We start from the raw sequence: 21,426 nt of genomic DNA, 5'->3' as shown, positions 1-21,426 counted from the left end.
TTAGCTACCTTCGAGAGGGCAGAAGGAAAAATAAACTCATATTAATTTTAAGGAAACACAGTTCTGATTTCTATTTCTCTTCCTACTGCTACCAATTTCTTTTCAGAGTTCTCCATGGATTCTATCTGGGATTTATAGTTGCAGCCGATGGGAAAAACAAAGTGGGGTATATATGTTTCATTTTCTCAAAACCAGATCTTTTAAAGGGATTTTGTATTTGTTTCAGCAAAGTGTCTTTATAATACATAAGACTTGTAAAAATGCCTTTTTTTTAAGGAAAAAGAAAATAGATCTTGGAGAAAAAGTATTCTTGTTCTTCAATAAACCATTTCTGAAATTGAAAGTTGTCTGGGATTTTTGATTTTTGAAGAGGGGAAAATTAATGTAGTAGCTAACGTCATGTTGTTTTGGAACAAACAAGTTGATAATCACTGATTCTGTATAGCACCACTCCATGCCTTAGTTTTTATATGTATAAAATTGGTTACTTATAATATGTACATCTTAGCATTGTTATAAGAAATGCATTAAAAATTATATGTAAAAAAGTAGCAATACTTAGCAATAGTAAGCACTATAGAAGTAATAGCAATTATTAATGTTACATTCTATATCGTATATTACGATCTTGAAAATAAATAGAGAATATACTGAAATAGAGAGAAAACAACAATCTAAAATCTAAATTGTAGGTGTGATAGTGTAGAGTTGGCAATTCCCTATGGTTTTGAATGAGAAGAGTAAATTGCTAAACTTAAAACGCAAAATGGAAGAAAGAAGATTATGTAAGAATCTATTTAACATAATTTGGGGCAAATTATGATAAAATGCGTAATTTAAAACTATATTTTATGTTCGTGAAATCTTTGATGAAGTGATATATCTTCCTATTGCTTAAATATCCTAAAATGATAAAATTTGCACCTGTTTGAAATTGTTTCTTCCATAAAAAATAATTACCATGAATTGCAATCACAATAAACACTCTTATATATGGTCATTGCATCTGAAATATCTTCTTCTTTTTGTTTCTCATGTTTAAAAGGTGTATATTTATTAAGAATATACTTTATGATAAGTTCTGTATGGGGCTCTGATAGAACAATTAAATTCTGCTAAAAAAATTTTACTCAAAATTTAACTCAGTGAGCATCTCTGGCCTCTCTTATCAAAAATTTCATGCACTAACATTATTTAATACCTTTCCTATTTGTTTTCTTCTTAGCATTTATCTCTATCTAATTTACCTAACATACTGTGTATTTTATTTATGTTATTTTATTGTCTGTTTCCCCCACTTGGATATAAGCTGCATGAGTAAAGAGATTACTGTGTTATTCATTACTTTACCACCAGCACCTTGACAAGTGTCTACCACATATTAGGAGCTTAATAAATTTTAGGAATAAATAGTTTAATGGGCATCCATAATTTGCTTCATGAGATGCACAATGATTATGAAAGACAAAGTATATATACATGAATCTAATAATAACTAATGGCAATCAGAATGTGAAGAACAACATAGCCATGCACCCAATAATGACATTTTGGTCATCAATGGACCACATATACCACAGTGGTCCCGTAAGATTATAATGAAACTGGAAAATGCTTATTGTCTAGTGATGTTGTAGCCACAGTAGTGTCATAGCACAATGCATTACTCATGTGTTTGTGGTGACGCTGGTGTAAACAAACCTACCTCACTGCCAATCATATAAAAGTATAGCACATACATTATGTACAATACATTCTACTTGATAATCAAAATAAACTCTGCTTATGTATTTATTATACCCTACTTTTAATCATTATTTTACAGTGTACTTTTTCTACTTATTACAAAAAAAAATAGTTTGCCATAAAACAGTGTGCCAGGTTATGTGGCCAGCAGGCTTATACTGCGGGATTGCATCCTTTTTGCTTGTGCTGTATTTAACATTGTGTTATTTTGTACAGTAGCATGCTGTTCAGGCTCACAGCCTAGAAGCACTAGACTATGTCATATAGCCGAGGTGTGTAGTAGGCTATCCTATCTAGGTTTGTGTAGGTCCACTCTGCAATGTTCGCAAAACAGTGAGCACATGCCCATCATTAAACTGCGCACGGCTGTACCTGCAAAGAGGCAGAATGATGGAGCTGTAAGAGCTGGCCCGAGTTCACATCCTTGCTCTGATACTCATTAGTTATGTAACCCTGAGAAAATTATTTTGTCTTTGTTTTCTAACCTGCATAAATAGTAATGTTGAAAATGATCCTTGTGTTCAAAACTCTTTAACAGTGGCTGGCACACAGGAGACTCTGAATAGTGGTTAACAGTTATATGTTATATCATTAGTTACTCAAAACTCTTTGCATAGTAAATAGAATAGGCATTTTTTATTATTTATTTATTATTTATTATTATTTAGCACTCTTTTTTTTTTCAAATGAAGAAAAAGATTTAAATAACTGAGGTAATAATTGATCAAACTGAACCTTGAAATCATGTTCTTCTTAATTTACATCCATGTTAATTCTTGTATATTGCACCATCTCCAAATATTTATTACATTTCAGTACAGGGAATAGTAATGTGTTGGGCACTGTGGCGGGTATAAAATAAGATTTTGGTACATCAACGTTCATCATGGGATGTTTATAATGACAAATCAACAACAACCATCACCCAAGTGTCTGATGAAAGAGATTTTTGCTTAAATAAATTACAGGCATTAACAAAGTGAGTCACATGCATTTTCATGAACATTAGATGCATATAAAATATATCAGTAATTGCATGAGTTTCCGTTCATAAAGGGTGTTTCTAGGAAGTAGGATTGGAGTGCTGGGGTGTGTAGTAGATGTAGTAATGCACTCTCCAGATGTGCCTTTGAGGAAGGAGTATTTTGCCGTGACTTAAGGGAGCTCAGACGGATGATAGTTCTCAGTGCTCAGCCTCTTCAGGGCTGCCTCTGCTGCAGAAGCTGCCTTGTCCCTGGTTATATTCTTCTCAAGGAGCCCCTCATCCTCTGATTGAGGTGGAGGTATAAAAGGCTGCCATTTTGACCCAATGCATGACAAACCTGACAGGCCATTTTTTAATCTTGAGCTCCCTATGGAGTTATGGTTGAAGCTGACTCTTCTCTTCCCAGTTCTCTTTTCTTCCTTTCACAGATGTTGAGCCCAAAGATACTTTTTTTTTTTTTTTTGTAAACACCCTGCATTTGCTGCCTGTTATCTCCAAGCAGAATCCAGCAAGGTTTCCCCCAACTATCTGGGAAAAACTTGTAGGACTCTTGGAAGTTAAATAATGCTGTTTGTATAGCTTTCTCTGTCCTAGAATTTGAGGACCCAGTTATCTTAAAATCTAGAAGCCCCCTTTGTTTTAATTTTAAAATAAAATATTTACGTCGACATGCTGGTAAGCTACTTATCTCTACAAAGACCCCAGTCAGTCTTCTGTACTTAGGAAAGAACCAACAAAAAATAGATTTTAAGTAACTCATGTGCCTTATTTAGAAAAAAATAATCAGAGTTAGTGGGACATGATAGGCTATTAAGAGTCTTAGCACAAAATTTACATAAGCTAATGCCAAGATACTAGAGTAGTTACCCCAGGTAAAATTATATGCTTAGCTTCTAATACTCAGTGTTGTCAAATATCATAGCCAAAATTTTAGTATATGGAAAAAGAGAGGATAGGGGGAGAAAAACTTTATTTTAACTTGACCAAGATACCAGCTAGTATGAACCAGTGCTTCAGATTCCATGTGATACATCTCCAGATGGGAAGTTAACACTGAACCTATGTATTTCCAATATCTCGAGATGAAATTCAACTGTAAGATCCATTTTTTTTTATATAGAGGCAATTGAGACTTTGCTGCTTTCTTGAAAAGTTTATATGTTGCAATAGCGGAAACCTTGAGTATTTTCTTTTCTTTCTTGTTCTTTTCTGGAGGTTCATTAAAACCTCTCACTTTCCATTTTACCTATGAGTCTCAATTTTTCTCAAACCGTAGTGCTGTATTTGTTTTGGAAGATGACTAATGACAGTTTCTCGGGAGCAAGTGTTTATAGTACACAGCGCTGCTTCACTGTCTCTTGTTATGGAATTTCTTAGGTCATCGACATCTGCTACCTAGAGAAGGAGTCACCTTCACCTTCCCCCACCCCCCACCCCCCATCAGGAGAATTATTCTTAGGAGGATCTTCATTTGAAACTATATATATATTTTTTTTTTTGCTTCTGGAAACCTAGTGAATATGAGAACTTGTGCCCTAAGCCCTGTGTTTTATCATCTATTTTTAATAAACATTTTATTTAGAGTAATTTTCAAAATACAGAAAAGTTGCAAAGATAATGAAGAGAGAGGCTATATCCTCCTCATTTTTACCCTATTTTTACCATTTATTGTGGGACAATTGGCAAAACTAAGAAACCCACATTAGTATATTTTCATCGGCTAAACCATATTTTATTTGAATTTTCCCTCTTCTTTTACTAAATTTAATGGGATGACATTGGTGAACAAAATTACATAGGTTTCAAATGTACAGTTCAATAATACATCATATGTATATTGCAGCGTGTGCTCACCACCCAAAGTCAAATCTCCTTCCGTCACCATGTATTTGACCCCATTTACCTTTACTTTTTCATTAATGTCCTATTTTTCCTTGCTGATTCCATACAGCTATTGAATTTAATTTTCATATTTCTCCATTCTCCTCTGTGAGAGTTTCTTACTCTTTCTTTCCTTATCTTCTCTGACCTTGACAGTTTTGAGAAGTTTGGTTAGATATTTTGTAAAATATCTGTTAATTTGGGGTTATTTGAAGTTGTTCTCATAATTAGACTGGTGAGCACTTGGTTAAGTAAGTCCTCATCAGGTTTTCCCCACTGTAAAGTTACTCTTTCTTCTCTCCTTTTTGAACAAAGTCTTGATGCACAGTCCACATTGAAGAGGTAGGATTATGTTCTATTTCCTAGAGAGGGATACTACCTCTGTATATATTATTTGAAAGTCTTTTGTAAGGAAGATTTTTTTTTCCTCCTCCCCTACTTATGTGTTTATTCAATATCACTTACTTATATTATGTATGCACATGTGTTTGTATTTATTTTATGTTATTTATGTGTTAAATTCCAGCTGTAGCAATGGCAACTCTTTTAGGTTGGCTGCTATATCTGTTGGAAATGCCCCTATCTTTTTTTGTTTTGAGACTTTTTTACTTTCTGATTCCACAAAAATACTCCAGGCTCATTGTATGTTCTCCCTGCAACATTTTCTCCAAGAACCAGCCATTTTCCCCAAGGAGCCCTGGTTCCTTTTAATGGAGCATGGTATTTAGAAACCAAGGCCTGGGCAATGCGTGTATTTGCTGCTTCTGGAATGTCATTATCCCCAGCCCTCTCAGCACACAGAGCTAGGAAATCTGTGCCTACATAGTAATCCATGAACCTATCACTATTTCTGTATGTCTCTATCTGTATATATATTAAGTTAAATGTACGTCCGTTGTAATGTCTCTGACTTCAACTCAATACTTCAGGGTTCCTTCTAGCCATCTTTCTTGATTATCTTTATCTTCCTTCTCTGACAGTTGGAAACCTAGTTCCCAGTATCCAATATCCATTTAGTTATTTGTTGAACTGTAGTATACACTTAAAGCAGTTTCAGAATTGTTCATGTGCACCACCATGTCAAACAAATGTGCCAAGTACAGTGTTTGCATACACTTTTTTTTTGTCTTAACAGTTTTCAATGAAAACATCATTTTCTAAAGCAACTTAGGTCAGCTCCTTTTATATCCTCACTCCTTCAGCACCATTGTAGTCAGAATATAGTCAGAATATAACTAAATTCACTTGCCACAGTCTGCACTCCACCCTGGGATCCCCAATATCCTGGTTGATTATTTTCAAGTTTGTATGTATTAAAGTTCACTCTTTACGATACATAGTTCTATGCCATTCTATTATCTAAAAGATCATTTAAAAAATTTATTATGGTAAGAATATTTAACATGAAGTCTACCCTCTTAACAGATTTTTAAGTATACAATATAGTATCGTTATCTATCAATACAGCATTGTACAGAACATATGTCTAGAAATTATTCATCTTGCATAACCCTCCCCCTAACCTCTGACAACTACAATTCTGTTCTTTGCTTCCATGAGTTTTACTAATTTGTATATTCCACATAAGTGGAATAATGCAGTATTTGTTATTCTGTGACTGACTTGTTTCACTCAGTGTAATGTCCGCCAGTTTTATCAATGTCATTGCACATTGCAGGACTTCTTTTTTTTAAGCTGAATAATATTCTAAATGCATATATATATATATATATATATATATATATATCACATTTTTTAAACCATTCATCCAGTAATGGACATTTAGGTTTTTTTCTTTATTTTAGCTATTGTCAATAGTGCTACAATGAACATAGGAATGCAGATATCTCTTCAAGATCCTGATTTGACTTTTTTGGAATATATACACTCAGAGTGAGAATGCTGGGTCATATAATAATTTTTTTAAAATTATTTGAGGAACTCTGTACTGTTTCCCACAGAGGCCAAACCATTTTGCATTTCCACCAATAATGTACAAGGGTTTCAGTTTCTCCACAATCTTGCCAACACTTGTAAATTTTTTTTTTTTTTTTTTTTTTTTTGAGAATAGCTATCTGGTAGGTGTGAGGTGATATCTCACTGTGGTTTTAATTTAAATTTCCCTGACAATTAATAATATTGAGCACCTATTACTATATCTGTTGGCCATTTGTGAGTCTTCTTTGGAGAAAGGTCTATTCAAGTCCTTAGCTCGTTTCTAAATTTGGTTACCGTATTTTGTTTTTGCTATTGAGTTTTACAAGTTCCATATATATTTGAAGATTAACCTTTTATCAGACATATTTTCCCATTATATAGGGTGCCATTTCTATGGATTTTGACAAATAGATTGAATCATGAGTCCCCTACTGCAGTGCTGTATAAACAATCCCTTTACTCTGCAAGTTCTCTATGTGTCTTCTTTGTCTTTAACTTCCTCTCTCTCCATAGATTCCTAACAAACACTAATCTCCTCAACATCTTTTAAATGTTCAAGGCCCTGAATGTCTTATGACAGTTTCATACTCTGAAATATCACCCCACAGTTATTACATTTATAGAGATATCTTAAGACTGTGTGTGTGTGTGTGTGTGTGTGTGTGTGTGTGTGTGTGTGTGTGTAGCTTTAAACCCCTAAAAATATAGTATCTGGAGGTTGGGCTTTCGGGAAATAATTAGGTCATGAGGGTGGAACTCTCATGAATGAGATTAGTTCCCTTATAAAAGAGATTCTAGAGAGCTCTCAGGTTCCTTCTGCATGAGAGGACACAGTGAGAAAACAACCATTAGTAATTCAGGAAGTGGATTCTCACAAGACAAATCTATCAGTGCTTTGATATCAGATTTTCCAGCCTCCAAAACTGTGAGAAATAAATATTTAAGCCAGTTGGTCTACAGTACTTTTTTTATAGCAGCCTGGACAAACTAAGATAGGAGGGACTGTGTTTAGCATATTTGGTTTTCTCTTTCAGAGTTGCCTATCACATAAGTCATTCCTCTTTTGGTGAGAAGTTAGAGAAAGGACAGAGAGAGGTCAATGTTTTAAGGAAGTTCTTTCCAAATGGAAACAGTGAGGAGTAAATATTTTCAAGAGTGCTGTTGATTTGCTTTCATCTTTTAGGATGAACCTACAGACAAAATATGGAATACTTAAAATATGATTAGAGAAGAGAATGTTAGCTACCAATGATGGCAATTTAAAAGTAAAGGTATAGCTAAAAATGTGATGAAAGGAATAAGATAATGGAAATATATCAAAAGACAGAGATGCTATTATTTTCATAATCAAACATGGAAATCAATTAAATAAAAGATTAGGTAGAGTTGTCAGAGCAAGGACTGAAATTTAAAGTACCGACTTTGGGAAAGGAAAGGGGATTGTGTGAGTTAAAAACTTTTCTTTAAAAAAATATCTTAAAATGAAAAAGTGATAAATAAAAATTTATGTTGGTTATTAAAGTTAAGGGGCTAACCACCAAAAGAAACTCAAAACAGAAACAGTTGAAAGTAGTTGCCTACAGGGAAACAAGCCTGTGTTTGTAAGGTACAGGATGTATTATAAACCCTTCTGTAAAATTTTATTTCTACCATGTGCATTTATTACTTGGATAAAATTGAAAATAGAAAAACCAATTGGTTCAAACTGTATGTAATGTGTGATTACAATATTATAAAAATTTCCTATTTCTAATTTTATGACCATATACTGAAAGGAAATTTTTAATAAAAATATCAAATAATGGGCAGAGAAGGATTCTAACATTGGATAATAAATTATAAATTACTGACATCTTATAAAACTAACATTAAGTGCCAGGAGCTGTTTTTGCTTATGCTGAATCTCAATTTTTTTCTTAAGAAAAATCTTCATTTTTCTGTTAATTTTGTTTTAACAATTTTAATTTTTGTTTGTATTCTAGAGTTAAATATTACGGAGGTGGGAGCTTTTGTTTAAACCTGACATCATGTGTAGTTATTTTTTTAAATAAACTTTTAAAATTAGAATTATTGGAAAAAAGTTTTTCTGAAGCATTTTAGAGAAATTTAAGGAAAACATATACTCAGTTTTGGCCTTAATATTATGGTTAAGGGCTTCAAATTGGAGCTTTATTGGAAAAAGTCTCAGATCCCCTAGAATTTCTTTTTACTGTTTCAGTGATTTAGAAGAACAAAAAGCACTTCAGTTACTTCTTATTTTATTAGCTTAATTGTTAGAGCAGTCTAACAGGCTGCCTGGAGCTAATTTCTCTTTTGAAAAGCAGTGCACTTGACAAAGTGCATGTTCTCAGTCTAAAGCAAACTGTTATTGTTTCCTGTTTCAGAAGGCATGGTTGCTATCACTAGCATTTCTGAACCTTCTGGGTAAAAACAGATAACATCCTAGTTATACCATTCCGGCATCTGCTATTGTAAACTGGGTAAAACATAACTACTGATTCCGCTTTTATTGTTGCTGTTTTGTTTATTTTAAAGCATAAAATTTGACTAACCAAGTGGCTACTCAAAACCGAAGGTCACTGACCATTAAATACTTGAGTATGAGAATCAAGTTGTTATAAAGGTTTAGTTAGGCTCTCCGAAATTATTATTCTTATTGCAGTTATCTAATTCAGAATAAATTTAACTGTCTGACCTTATCTAACCACACTAAAGATAATGACAGTGGAACATAAGTGATTCAGTCCTAATTTATCTCAGGCTTATGGACTTGGGGCCCCAAATCCGCCTGTGAGTCTGGGCCCTTCCAAATATAGTTTTAATTGTAATAGTAAAAATGGAATTTGTCACAGCTGACATTTTCTGGAAAATTTATTATGATGTAACTCTACTTAGGTATCCTGACATTGTATAGGTTTTATATATTATCTGCATTATCTAATAGTCTTCTTTACATATATTTTACAACCCTAATTATTCTGGATAAGTGGTGAATTTTTAAGATATGTTATCTTACCCAAAAAGAAAGACCAATTAAAATTTTAAAATATTCCACATCAGATTAGAGATGTAAATGGAAACAATGATTTCAACAGGGCAAGATCTCATATTAAGTGAAATGCACTATTAGAGAACCACTGACTTATCAGACATAAATCTAATTATTTTTCTAAACAGTTATTCCCCTTAAATCTCTAGCTAACGGCAATATATCGAGGGAATTTCACTTGACATTGGTTATTAAAAAACACTCAACAACCTTAACTCAAAAAACTAGAAGATAGAAATATAGCCGTATAAAATTATAAATAATTAGTGATGGAGTTACTCAACGACCTGTTTAAACTTCAGAACAGCATTACCTTATCTAATGAGTATATCAAAGTGTATCAGATTAGTTTTCGGCTGCAAAATTGATTTATATATGCCACATTATCATGCTAGAAAAATTACACTATTCAGCCAATATGACTCTTGCTTTCATTTAAACTAAGAGAGCACAAAAGCATAGATTTACCATTCCTAGCTGCATGTGACATGCCAAAAATGAATTAGCTCAACTTATTTTATTATATATATGTTCTACTAGTTTGGGCTCTAGTTTATGAATAGGTGGATGTATAGATTCTAAAGGGATTTTTTTTTTTCAGTTGAATTTTAGACTGCCTTACATTGAATGCACTGAATCATCCTTTTCCTCCATCCTTACCACTGGCTTCCTTACTTTACTATATACCCTCACTGCAAATTAAGGATATTTTACTCCAATTCTACTTTAGAGTTTTTATTATATCTATATGACTATTTATATGCTTTATAGCTGGGTAAGAACACCACTTAATTTTGGCCACTCAGAATTTTTTGAACACCCTACTTACATTTTGATAGTTTCCAGAATGCACTTTGGGCCTTTGACAAACGAACGAAAAACACAAATAGACAAACTAAACCCTCTGTTTCTTAGCTGTTTCCTTTCCACAATGGAGCAGATTTGCAGTCATTTAATTCAGGTTCTCCCCTTCAAATATAACCAGAGATATGGGCTCACAACAAAATTATACCACTTTAAGTAAAGGCCAGGCAACGAGACTATTTTACTGGCACTGGGAGGTGACAGAGGCATTGTCCTCATGGGCTCAGTAGTGGTGGCAACCATGTTTTGACTTCAACCGATGTTTTGTGGTTCTGGGATCTTCTCAGTAGCTCCACCAAAATTGTTTCTGGAAACTCAGCAGAGAGTAGTTTTTCTAAGCCATCCAAGATTCCATAATCTATTTAATTTGATATAATAAATCCCTTGCTGCTTACTACCAGGGCTGGAAAAGAGCAAGAAGCTTAGACTACGAACATGTCAATGTGTGTTGCTAATTTTACTTCATCTCTTTCCCCAAATCTTGGTGTTCTCCAGACATGGTTAGCTTACGAAAAAACTGCCAAACTGTCTCCTTAAGGCTAAAGTCTTGAATTCTCACCAGCAATAACTGAGAATAAGTGCTATTGCTCTGCTTTCTTATCAGCCACTGATATTGTGGTTGATTTTTCTTTTAGCCATACACAAGTATACAGTGGTATTACATTATTGTTTTAATTTATATTTGTCTAGTGAAAAATAATGTCGAGTATTGTTTTATAAAGTGTTTTTGCCATCCTTTTGTATACCTTTTATACTTAGGGGTGTGCTCAGGTTTTTAAACGCATAAATTGGGTTTGTTTTATTACTGTTGAGTTTTACTTGTTTTTTTTTGTATATTATTTTATTTTTTCTCAGCTTTATTGAGATATAATTGACAAGTAAAATATGTTTATATTTGAGGTGCATAACATGATGCTTTGAGTCTACTTCCCTATATTAGCTCTCCCATTTATATTTCATTTATTCATTCATTTACTCACACATTCATTTGTATAAGAGGAAAATACAAAAGACCAATTGTGTTTGGACACTTTGCTAGATTACTGCTCTACTAGCCCTTCTCAGATATTTTATTGACATTTATCCCTCCAAGTCATGACTTGTACTGCCTCCTTTTATCTCTTCCTCAACAAGGAAATCCTTAGTTTTACTTCAAGTCATGGATCAGATATTGCCATTTTTGTGGAATCTTCCAGATTTCCTTCCCTATCTCAGAAAACTTAATTCTTCTCCCTACTGGCATAGCACTCCAGTAACTTTTTGTTCAGGTCGTCACTATATCAGCATATCAGCCTTGTCACATGTTATTACATTTAGCTTTGCACTTGGCTATCTCCCATCACTCTTCAGTACACACTGGACTAAGGAATCTGGGCAGTGGTTATGGCTTGTTCATCTTCCTTCCATAATATCTAACATAGTGTTGGGTCCATGTTAATCACTTAAATACTGTTTGGTAAGCCAGTATTCTTAAAAATAAATAATTTAAGCTATTTGATGAATGGCTTTATTTCAGAAACATGTTTTCCATTATTCTTCAATCTATATCACACACAGCCCACATATGAATAGAAGTAAGTTTGCAATTTTTTATTATAAATTTGTTATTGATTTTTTTCAGGGCATAAATTCAAGGCATAAAAATCAGAAAACATAACTATCATAATGGAGAAACTAGATAAAGGAACCATACCAGCGAGTGTGCACACACACACACACACACACACACACATACATTACTCATAATTCAATTTCTCACATCCTCTTGTCACATTTGATGTCCCAAGGATATTTTTATTCCTCATATTTTGCATACTTTCTGCTAGTGACATTTAGCTTACCACTTAACTTCAAGTCAGGGCACATCTTCAGATTCCCAGTATAATTTGCATGACTTTCACTTATATCCTCCTACATTCAGATTTTGAATGTCTATGGTGTACATCCTCATTTAAGAAGCATTTATATTTGGTTATTGCATATAATCCTAACAACAGTTATTCGGAAAGATACTGAAAAAATAATCAGGGACTTGGAAAGAATGGGGTGCGGCAAAGTTGGGTTTTTGAAGAATGTGAGAGAGGCTCTTAGGAGGGACATTCACAGAGGAGGGCATTCTGAAGAGCAGAAGACAGAGCTCTTGCTTGAGGGAAGAAGAAAGATTCAGTACTGTTTAACCAAGGTAACATGGATGGTCAGCCGTGATATATGAAGTCCATCTATCAATGTTTTCTGAAAGGTGACCCATCCAATCCTAATTCCACTAGCAATTCTGAAGAAGCATGTTCTAAACTCAAATAATTTGGGGAATACTTCAGTACACACTCATAGTGAAAGATAATACTTATCAACATATTCAGGATTCTCAGAAATCTCCTACACTGAGGCAACTTATGTTATTTGTGTTTCCCAGAATTTTTCAACTTTATTTTTCCCATGGCATACCCCTAATCCATGTAATGAGATTTGGAAAATGTTCTTGTATTTCCTTACTCCCCCCCCCATTCTCATTACCTGTCTATTGCATTTTTCATTAGAAGCTTGGACTAGATATCCTTTGCTTTTCTGTTAACAGAATTTGTCCTTGTGTGTGTGTGTGTGTGTGTGTGTGTGTGTGTGTGTGTGTGTGTGTGTGTCTTTCTCGGAGAGTAGTATTACATCATGAATTGTATAACACTTCCTCATAATAATGCCAATGGCTGTGCTTTACATGTGCAAAGAAAAAGACCCATGTTATTTTTCGGAGTGTGCCAAATCAAGGTGAATTTCATATACTTTATTTTGGCTAGAGATTCTTGATGTATTTAAAACCCTCAATACTGATTTTCAACATTAAATTTCCAATAATTATTTCTTCTTATAACAAGAAAATATGCATTCATACAAAAATTCAGGCAATTTATCATTCTACATTTTAGTGCTTAGACTTTGAATTATATTAAAGGAAAAAATAAATGGTATGATTATTGTTACTTAAAGACTATGTTTTTCCTTCATGAAGAAACCTTTGCTTTATGTTCATTGAGTTGCCTCTCTTAGTTGTAGCCTCGGGTCATTCCCCCCCCCCCCCCAGAAATCTTAGTTTTATTGCTTCAACAAGACTTAAAAAGAGAATTTTAAGGGAATGCTGCCAACACTGACTTTTAGCATATTGAGATCAGGTTTCATTTTTAATTTTAGTCATTTTCCTAATAGCACTTAGGTCTTATGGTATAAGCTAATGTTTTTCACCAATATCTGTTTCCTCTTTCTTCTATTAACAAAAATTTAGCTGGAAACATACTTATGTAATAGAATGACAAATTGACATTCTTCCTTGCATCTAGATGTGACTAAATTCAGGTCCAAAAGGATGTTAGTAGAAGCTTCATATATTGGCTTCCAGAGCCTTCTTTTGCTCTCAACCTTCTCTCTTTCTCTAAATTAACATCTGGAGCTTGGAACCATTTTGAACTATGAAGAATCCCATTCCTTGGGGGCCATGGAAGCAGCCTGGATCCCTGACAGGATCTCTATGGAGCATGATGTTGCACTGGACCACCTTCTCAAACTATGACATACAAAATACTCTGTGCTCCACCTTCAGAGCTTCTAGTCTAGTGGTTCCAGATAGGACCTAAAATATATATATTTCTAAAATCAGTGCAACACAGGTGATGCTGATGCTGTGTGTCCAAGTGGAAACCTTTAAGAATCACTGATAAAAACAGTAAACATAAGGTCACATGCGATAAATGAACATAGGTTGTGCAATAGTGGGAGGGAGCATAGTCGCTCTGGTGATCAAAGGGCATTTCCCATATGAGGGGAACTTGCAGAGAACTTTGTGATTGGCTGTAAAGAGACAAGAGATGGAAGCATTCCAAGTTAGAGTGAATAGTGTGGGTAGAAGTCACGTGTCTGTGAGATACATATCAAAAGGGTCTGGGAAAGTTATTCAATTTTTATGAATCTCAGTATAGCTTTCAGTAAAATGGATCAATTTTCTATGGCCACTGGTAAGATTTAATGATAATACTCGACACGATGCCTACCCCATAGCACTCAAAAAGTGATAGCTTTACTTATTGCTATTTTTCACTATCCTGGTTGCCTAGTTTCTCAACTCTGACCTCCACTTGGGGGTTCCAGGTTAATTATGAACCGGAGGCTGGCATTTGCAATTTTAAATTATTGTTTTGTACCAGCCAGGCAGTGTGTCACCATAAATTAGTACTCATTTTTCTTTTAAAAATGCATAATATTTTAAATATCTCTTTTAAGATGAGAATACTTAGTAGCTTAATATTTAATGGTTCAATTCCAAGGAAGGTTTCTTCACATAGGTAATATATTAATTTTATTAACACATTCCTTGATAAAAGAAAAAACAAGACATATTATTATAATTTTGGAAATTACTTAGCAAAAGAAGAAAGAACATTATCTTTGGAGTACTGAATGTATACATGAGTCACTAAACATCAGGAGAAAGGCTTTCCTTTAAAGAGAAAATTCACTGTATTGTGATTTGAATTCACTGAGCTTGGCTAATTTTATATATTTCTTGAGCTAATTAAAATCTTGAGAAAAGTGATTCTTCTAATTCCCTTTATCTTGCTAAATGTAGGGTGTTCATATCCTTAGAGGAAAATAAACCTTTGATAGATGGGGGGGAGTCTTTTTATTTCGAAAACTATCAGCCTAATTTTTTTAGAAGCTTAATTAGGACTTATATTTTGGACAATGTAGCAGAACAGAGAATGTGAAGAATTACAAATCCCTAGCACTTCTGGACACAGTGTGCTGCTGCTGGCTTATACTAGTTTAGAGAGTGGATTATTGAATCTGAAGATTTAACAAAATTTTTAGAGCCATTTGTAAAAACAGCCATTACACTAAATATTTTAAATTATATTAACAAGTAAATTATATCAGAAACAAGGATGATAAATTCTCAAAGTCATCAACTCTTAATTACTATATTTTTATGATTATCTTTGTTTTTGAAGTTATGTATGCCTACTGTATATGTATGGTGGTAATGCTTTATGATGGCGTGTACTATGCTTTTCCCTGCTCAGCATTCAGTGATGTCAGTCATGCTGATAACTTCAAAATGGCCAGGCTTAGAGTAATGAACCTCTTATAGCACAGCAGTTCTCAACCATTAGAAATCAGAGCTGATACTGCCTCTTCTGCTCAGCTGCTAATTAAACATACACCAGTGGGTGCATCATTGAATACAACATGATATAACATGCCATATTGTGAAATAACATGATATATAATATAAAAATATATATATTAAATACAATTTTAAAAATCCAGAAGCCCAAATAAAGAAGAAACCACAGCAAGAGCAGAGAACTCATAAATTGATATTTTAGCACTAAATCTTATTACTAATCTCTCTTTAGCTTGATTTGTATGCTCTTGCAAGACAGAAGAATGAGGAATTGGGCACACATAGTGTGAGATGGTATGGGACCAGTGCAAACAAGAATGATACAAAATCAAAACAAACAAAAAGCAAGATGATAAAAGGATGGTGACAAGTGAAAGGAGAAAGAATCGCCCCCTTATAGGATGGAACTAGGCAGAAACTTATTTGTCACAGCCTAGAATCTGGGTGAAAAAGAATGTTTTTAAGTTTCTTTTGAGAATATGAAACAACTGGTCTTTACTTTTTTGGATTTTGAGGTTCTAACTTATACTACATCGTTTTCTGGCATAAAGTAAATCTTAAAAAATGCTAAATGTTGATTCAGTCAGATTATACTTTTGTACACAATTGAGTTAAATTAAAAATAAATAATAAATGCTAAGCTTAAAAATACATTGTGAATTAAAAATGTTTATAAACAACCCATGTCCAAAATATTTAGATCTCTTAGTAAGAAAATATTTTACACAAACTATATATAGATATCACTGTTAAGAGTACCTGAATCAGTGATCCCCAAGCCAGCAAGTGAGTATTCTAGTGGAATCTTGATTATTTCTGACTAGAATTTTCAAATAAAAAGATCCAGGTTTCTTTAGAGAAAATAGATGAGTTGAAGACTAAAATACAGAAAACACAAGAAAGATGTGGAATACGCCATGTGCAACTTGCTTTGAAATAGATCATAGAGAAAATAAGCACAGGTAAAGAAGTAGGGATAGAATATGAACAATTGATGATTCTGACTCAAAACAAATTGAATGTTTTGCATGATATTCTACATGTTTCAACTGTTACCATAAAAACAAAACAGAATAAAACAACAATAACAACAAAAACATAGGTTGCATCTTACGCAATTTTTAAAAAGAAAATTTATATTCATAAATACTTATATCAGAAAAGACATAAAAAAACAAAAATGTGTGTGTGTGTATAAAAGGATCAACAAATCCAAAAGAAGTTTGTTGCACAATACTAATAAACATGTCTCTAGAAAACAAACTATTAAAAATGGAAAGTGTGTGTAAATTCTTAAACAACAAAGCATTCTGTAGCAATAACTTTGTATTAAGTCTATCTCTGTCCCTCAGTCTTTGTTCTCTATCTCATTTGTTCTTACTCTCTCTGAAAGCAGATTTTTCTTTGCTCCTAGTGTTCTAAGATTTAACAGTGTTGCATTTCAGTGTAGTCTATATTCATTTGTTTTTCTGGGCTCTGTCTGGGCCATTTCAGTCTAGAAATTCATGCGATTGATTCAGTTCTGATAATAATTACTTGGTCATTTCTTATATCACATTCAGTTACTCTAATTATCAATTTAATTTTTGTAGATGACTCCTCTAGGATTTTTTTTCTCTTTTTTCCCCCTTCCTATTTTTCATTTCTCTTCTCTATTATTAGTTCTTCGTTCTGAAATATTCTCTAACCATTACTACCCAAATTTATTTAGGTTTTAATTTCTGCTATAACAAATGTTATTCTAAGGAGCTCTTTTTGTGGTTTTGTTTGATTTTCTATATGTTTCTTTATAATATCATCTTGGTATTATTTTGTGCATGCAGTATTTTCTCATATTTTTGAAGTAGTCAATAATACTCTTTGTAGAGACTATATGTTTCCTTCAAGTTGCTTTAGTTTATTTGTTCTGGTTTCTATCTTTCATACACTGAATGCTCTCCTCAAATATTTGGTACTCCTCTGTTGTCTATTTGTATTTAAGATGAGACAAGGGTAGCTGTTTGGAAACTCTGTGCCTAGAAGGACTTTGGGTTTATCTGAAAGATTATTTGAGTCCTTTGGAGATGGGGCAGGCACTTTTTCCCCCTGATCGCTTTCCTTTAACTGGACAGGTTACCCACAGAAGACTATCAGTCTTCTGCCAGGAAGTTACAACTGTCAGTGTTTCAAGCAATAATTGAGGAAAGGAATTTAGAAGCTTCAGTATTGACTGGTCAAAATCATTCAGTGTTACCATTTTCAGTTTAATGCTCCTTATACCCAGAGAACTTTTGTTTTATCATCCCCAGAGAATGAACCTCCAGTCTTACATCATGGTGAAAGACTAGTAGTCAAAAGTGATATAGATATGGTGTCTAATGACTTTATAAGTAGATGTTTAACTAATCAAACTGTTTTTCTGTTCCCCCCTTTAACAATTACTTCTAGAGGGACTTGGTGCCTTTGATTTTTCAGCCTTTACAGGGGCTTTTCAATATAAATTGGGTAATTTCTTGGCTTTCATCACTGGTAAGTAGGAAATCAACTTCCTCTGATCTAATCTACTTTTTAACTTGGAAAATTTTGTTGTTACTTTCTCTTTTTCTCTATCCTTTTCTCTTGCTGGTTTATGCTTTTAAAAATCAGTTTGTTGCCACATAGTTATAATTTCCAGAATACTGGGCTTAATGCGGATTTTCAAACTGAAAGCATAAACATTCAAAGGCATCGAAAAGCAACTTGAAAAAAAATTAAAGTTTCTGGAATCGTCTACCCTAGGGAAAACTTCAAGGGAGGTTTCTGTAGGATGCTTTCTTATATACTTTTGATTTTAGTTTTGCCCTATATTGAGAGCCTGAGGAAAGCTGTCCTTTAGCTGTGAGCAAAGTACCATGTTTGGAGAAGGAAGTAATTAGGCTGATCTCTGACATGGTGTATAAACCCATATAAAAAACAAAAATAACAATAATGATCATTATTGTTGTTTGAACTATTTATTTGTACCAGTAACTGCTCTGAATATTTTACATACACATCTTAAGTAATTCTTAGAACATATTTTTGAGAAAATCATCTTTATTTTCATTGTACTGATAAAGATTTGTAGGTGGGTAGAGGTGAATTATTGACATGGTGTTACCTATCTGCCATTTGGAAACAAAGAATTCAACAGTCCCGTCCGGTTGATTCTAAATCTGTTTTTACTCACTGCATAATAAAGAATGGAAAAGCATTAATCAAACTCTCTAGTAGTAATGACCACTTCTCAGATTGATGTAAGTGCTAGAGAAAAATATTATTCAAAAACTCATTCTTCTATTAAGGCATAGCTATAAATTATGCTCTATTTACATATAATTTGGAACATAGTGTACGTATATATTTAATTTATCATTATTATCTAAAATTCTTGATAATTTTTATGATGGGAAAATTATTGGACTTATATGAATGTTAGAGAAAACCAATCTAGTTTCCACTTATTTAGGACAAAGACAAAGTATCATCTGCATGAGGGCATGTATAGATAGTTATGATTTAGATTATTAAACTTAGTGTAAACTGGTCTCCTTATATTCTAAGCTGTCTTTTTTTTTCACCAGAAAATAAAGCAGGAACTTGAAAGCTGTCAGAGAACACCAGAATCAGAATCTGAAATTTCTCTTTTTCATGTACAAATAGCCTGAATGACAGAATTTCATTCAATATTGGTCTTTAAACTAAAACTGGCTTTAAATATTTGTTAAGCATATGCTGCATAAACCTCTACCTCAGTGGTCATTCGGTAAACATAAAATTATATGTTTACCAGATAACTTTTACTATAATCTAGATTGGTAAGGAATGACAGTTATTCACAATTCTCCAACTTCTACTACCTTTGAAAAATATAAGGGAAATTCATCAACCCGTAATGGATAGATTGCAATAAGCCGGTGGCTAGCAATAGTGGGAAGCCATTACTCCCGCTATGCTCGAGGGACGAGGAAAGGGAATGGTTGCTATACTCCATAAACAACAGTTATATGAAAGGAGCAACTGGACAGGAGAAATGTCCTTTGGCAAGAAGAGAGCCAGAGGAGTAAATACCCCGACCTCGCTTTTCTCCCGCCCTCCAATTTCTTATTGGTGTCTCCTGTTGTCCAAACTCAAACACAAGCCAGAGAACAAAGGATGCAGTCCATAAATATCCAAGCTTTATGGCAATGGCAGGATGCACATAGGTGATGAGTGGATTTGAAATTATAAAATGAAGTATATATCAGAGTAAGTGAAGTAGTCAACCAATCCCCACCTCCAAAAGACTCAAATAATCTTTCAGGTAGCCCAGAGTCCTCCTAGGCACAGAATTTCCAGTCCGCTTCCCTTTGTCTCATCTTATTATAATCAGAAGATCTTTGGAAACTAAAATGAATACCAGGCCCTATTCCTCACAGAAACAATCAACCTATTGAAATAGTCATGAAAGAAGTGAAGGTATTATCACATGACAACGATTAAACATTTAACAAGTAGAAATGCTAGGAAAGTGCTGAGACCAATATTATAAATATATTAAGGTAGAAGGAAAAATTCAAAGATGTCAAGAAATGTCCATATAAATAATTAATTGCTTCAAATTAGTGAAGTTTCTATTCCAAATTTTTGTTTGTTCTCACATTACCTACTTATGAAAAATCATTTAGAGTTGCCATATGTTGAAATACTGATTATTTTGTAAATAAATATATACGTAGCAACAAGTTTTTATTTTTAATGTTTAATCTTTTTGTGATGTGCCTTTAAAATGTACAATAACTAATTTGGATGCAAAAGCATGTTTTATCAGCAGTTCAAATGGTAGCAAATACTTAATCATAATCACTATTTTAGTTCTAAAATTATTTGAGAAGAAATCCTCTGCTGAATTATTTTCAAGTTAGTTCAGTTATTGTATTTTCAGTTTCCATTAATTATTTCAACTTAACATTGACCTGTAGTATAAAAAAAATCCAACTCTTGGTTGTTGGAGGAGGTCATTGAGAGGTGACCACCGGTTGACTGACAAACTAGACCTGGGTAATGGAAGACTGCTCACTCTCTATCCTGTCCTTGGAATGAACGCTCTGCCCACCATTCCCACAGCAAGAGCCATTTTTAGCGATGCAGCCTGAAAAGAGTAATGTTCTTTTGAAACCATGTGGCTGGTATACACGAATGAACCCAGCTAAGGCCTCTATAGAAACTCTTAAGATTCATCCTGTGGCTGGGCTGAGAGGAGCCGTGTATGTAAATTTACTTGTTTATTACAAGTGCCACTCACCAGTGTGAAGTAATCTGCAGCCTTCTTCAGTTTATCCTTGCCCTCTATGTACTAGGACCAGTTCCAGATTTTAACTGGGAAGCTCTCGAGTTTTTGTATTTCTTTAGTTTTTTTTCATAAAAAAGAAACTAGATGAAAATATGATCTCCCACCCCAACTCTGAGTACAGAAATGAAAAAAAAAAAAAAGATTTCTTTATCACTAAAAAAAAGATTTCTAATGCATATGAAAAACTTTTGAACCTTTAAGCAGTCTGAATTTGCTATTCTGGTGAGACTGATTCTTTTCATGTATTTTCTATATAAATAGATTAAGTTTTTGGCTTTGAATTCAATGAAGTAAGTGTATTTTCTCATTATTCTTTGTTGCATTATATCTTTATAAACTAGTTTTGGCCATGGCTAAGAGAAAACTTCACTCACAATCTCTTTGACAAGTTCTTATCTCCTCATTGAGTTGAATTGTCATTTCAGTACCAAGCTTGCTCCGTTACAGTCTTTGTCTTACTTACGACC

Source organism: Rousettus aegyptiacus, unplaced genomic scaffold, assembly GCF_014176215.1.
Source record: "Rousettus aegyptiacus isolate mRouAeg1 unplaced genomic scaffold, mRouAeg1.p scaffold_m13_p_15, whole genome shotgun sequence".
NCBI lineage: Eukaryota > Metazoa > Chordata > Mammalia > Chiroptera > Pteropodidae > Rousettus > Rousettus aegyptiacus.
Note: the sequence above shows the minus strand (reverse complement) of the source record.